Consider the following 3753-nt stretch of genomic DNA (forward strand, 5'->3'; position numbering starts at 1 on the left):
TCTTCAGATGATCTGACGGTGGTAGCTGTGAAGGATGGCAAGGATGACACAATACTCCTTGCATCTTGTTACATGCCTCACGACGAGGAGGCGCCACCAAACGAGCTCCGGAGGTTGGTGGGAGAGGCCGAGAAGGCGAAACGCCCACTCATCATAGGCGCGGATGCCAATGCGCACAACACAGTATGGGGGGAGTGGAGATACCAACGAAAGGGGTGAGTCTTTACTAAACTTTATATTAATAAGTAATTTAGATATAGCTAACCGGGGTGAGGAACCAACTTATATTGGCCCTACCTCGAAGAACGTCCTTGACATAACACTCCACACTAGTGGGGGAATCGGAGTACAGAATTGGGAGGTGCTTAGTACACCCTCGTTCTCTGACCATAGGTATGTAGGATTTCAGGTAAAATTCTCAGCCCGTACAAAAAGCGAAACCTTCAGAAATCACAGGAATACAAACTGGGAATTGTATGAAAGGGTAGTGAGGAAGAATTTAACCAAGTATAGGGTAAGTGACTCCCTCTCTGAATTGGAGGAACTGGTAGTCTCACTTACCAACACTCTAAATAAAGCTTATTGCATCGCATGCCCTCCGCTACATGCTAAGCGAGGTTCAAAGCCACCTTGGTGGAACAGGGGGCTCGGAGCACTCAGGAAAAATGTTAGGGAACTCTTCAAACTGGCCAAGGTAGCCGATGACGAGTTCTGCTGGATGGAATACAAGGAAGTACTTAAGGAATACAAGAAAGAGATTCGTAAATGCAAGCGGGAGTCGTGGAAGAGCTTCTGCGGCGAATTAGAAAAAACAACCGAGGTAGCCAGGCTAAGGAAATTGCTATCCAAGAACCCGACTAATCCAAGGTTACTACGTAAAAAATGTGGAGAGTGGACTGGAAGCAGTGAGGACTCGCTGGAAGACCTAGTCAACACACACTTTCCGGGGTGTACAGACAGCATAGATCTGCAATTTCTAGGAGATAGCGTGGAATATGTCCCCCCGGACATCATAACGGAAGAAAAAATACGGTGGGCAATCGATGGCTTCGGGCCGTTTAAGTCCCCAGGCACAGACGGTATCTTTCCAGCCATGATGCAAAAAATTTCCGCAGTGCTGACACCATACTTGAAAACAATATACGAGGGATGTTTAAGACTAAACTATGTGCCTGTCCTTTGGAGAGAGGCGAGGGTCGTATTCATACCGAAGGCGGGCAAGGGAAATCCCCTCTATTCGAAAGAATACAGACCAATTAGTCTAACTTCATTCCTTCTAAAGACGCTCGAAAAGATTCTGGACGCCTACATTAGGGATAAGCTGCCGTCGGCCAGCATATCAAAGGCGCAGCATGCCTACACGAAGGGTAGATCCACTGAGACTGCACTTCACTCACTAACCGTGGTAATAGAAAAAGCTCTGGAGCATAAAGAATATGCCCTAGGGGTCTTTCTGGACATAAGTGGGGCATTTAATAATGTCTCCTATGAGGCAATAATGGAAAGCCTAGAAGCAGCCCAGGTAGAGTCTGCCATCCTACTATGGATAAAAAGCCTGCTGAGCTGCAGGAAAATTAAGGCGGAGTGGAACGAAGCCAGGTTGCTCAGACTAGCGCATAGAGGAACTCCTCAGGGTGGTGTTCTGTCACCACTCCTGTGGCTACTCGTAGCGAATGAGCTTCTGGGAAAATTCGAAGGGAAAGCACCCAGACTTATTGCCTATGCGGACGACATAGCTATAGTTGTTACGGGGAAATTCCTAGACACCATCAGTAACGTAATGGAAAGCGCTCTAAGGGTCGTACATCGATGGGCGACAACAGTCAACTTAGAGGTAAATGCTGACAAAACGGATGCGGTACTGTTCGCAAGAAGATACAAAATCCCCGCGTGGGATTTTGGACAGCAAACTGATGTGGAAGCTAAATGTGGAGGAAAGGGTGAAAAAGGCCAGTGGTGCCCTTTACGCATGTAAAAAGATGCTGGGTACCACATGGGGCCTATCCCCTGGCCTCATGCATTGGTGTTACACAGCGGTAGTTAAGCCCATATTGCTCTACGGTGCTCTGGTATGGTGGACCGCTGCAAACAAAATTTCGTATAGAAAACCATTGGAGCGATTACAGCGGCTCGCTGCACTGTGCATAACAGGAGCGCTAAGGACCACTCCAACGGCGGCACTTGAAAGGCTACTTGGCCTACCACCAATCGACATCGCGGTGGAGAGCACTGCAGCGAAATCCGCCACGAGATTGATGGCCTTAGGTGAATTCTCCGCAAGAACCTTCGGGCACAGCTCGATATGCAGGGGGATGGAGGACAAAATAGACCATATACCCCCACGCTTCATCTGGGGAAGAAGGTTTAAAGCTACGGTTAAGGAGGGCGGATGGCGCATGAGCACGCGACCCGCCGGCGTAACGTATAACATCTACACGGATGGATCAAAAATGGCTGATGGAGTGGGCGCCGGAGTCTATTGCGCCGAGCTAGACCTCAGGCAACCCTTCAAGCTTCCAGAGTACTGCAGTATTTTCCAGGCGGAAGTCTTCGCTGTAGGGAAAGCTGCTGAGATAGCTAGCAACGCAGGAAATTATATAAAAAATATCAATATATATGTCGATAGCCAGGCGGCGATTAAGGCCATAATCTCACATCGTATTGCGTCAGAAAATGTCCTTAGAAGCAGGGAAGCAGTAGACAGGGCGCCACAAGGGCATTTTAGGCAACGAAATAGCTGATGAGATTGCCAAAAGTGCCATCCGTCTTGCTAGCGAACCAGTACGGGAAATACAAAAGTCACTAAAAACGATCTACAATGAAATTTCCGAAAGAGCTGGGTGTCGGATCAGGGGGAGATGGAACGCATTAGCGACATGCAAAACCACCAAGATCATGGGCAATAGCAGCAAAGGAAACACCCATTTCTTGCTTACACGGTCACGTAGGGATTGCAGGACAGTTGTCGGCCTAATGACGGGCCACAACCTACTGGCATCCCACGCAAGCAGAATGGGCATTAGTAGCAGTGACGCATGCAGGAAGTGCAGGGAGGAAGGCATGAGTGAGACGTTAGAACACCTCCTCTGTTTCTGTCCGGCCTTAGCTAGAAATCGTCTTAGTTATCTCGGAGCTTCGCAGTTTAAAGGACTAGAGGAGGTTTCAAAACTGGATATTAAGGCACTCTTGAACTTCGCAAAAAGCGTTGACGTCCTATACGACGACTACTTTAGACCGCAGTAAAACGGACCTCCATCTGGCACTACAAAGGACCAACGGGTCTATGTAAGGCGCAGCAGCCGGCCAGTGTAACCTAACCTAACCTATATATGTGCATACATAGATTTGCAATTTAACTTCTATCGATTTTTGACTGACGTGGTTCTATCACAAATGAGCCTGCCTATGGCCTTTAGTAACTTAATATGTTTTATTATTCAGCCTCATTGCGTGAGTCGTGTCGAATGCAAGTCGTTTTTCGAGAGTCGAATCGTATTGCAAATTTCACGTCATTGTTTAAAATTTCCACTCGACTAGTTTATTAAAAGGGAAAAACTTGGCAGTACTGCATAATTTTCGACGATTTTCATCATTTATTTATCTTAGAACGACATTCGACAATGCCGATGTTGTCGAGTCGTACAATTTAGCCTAGTCTGAGGCTGATTATCTAGGAGAATTTAAGCCTTGAGCTCACGAAATTTTTTTGGCAGATGTGAAGTAACGCTGACCCCATGTGCCCCTATATTTGGT

The sequence above is a fragment of the Rhagoletis pomonella genome, unplaced genomic scaffold (genome assembly GCF_013731165.1).
Source record: "Rhagoletis pomonella isolate Grant_MI unplaced genomic scaffold, Rhpom_1.0 Rhpom_scaffold_00004, whole genome shotgun sequence".
Taxonomy (NCBI): Eukaryota; Metazoa; Arthropoda; class Insecta; order Diptera; family Tephritidae; genus Rhagoletis; species Rhagoletis pomonella.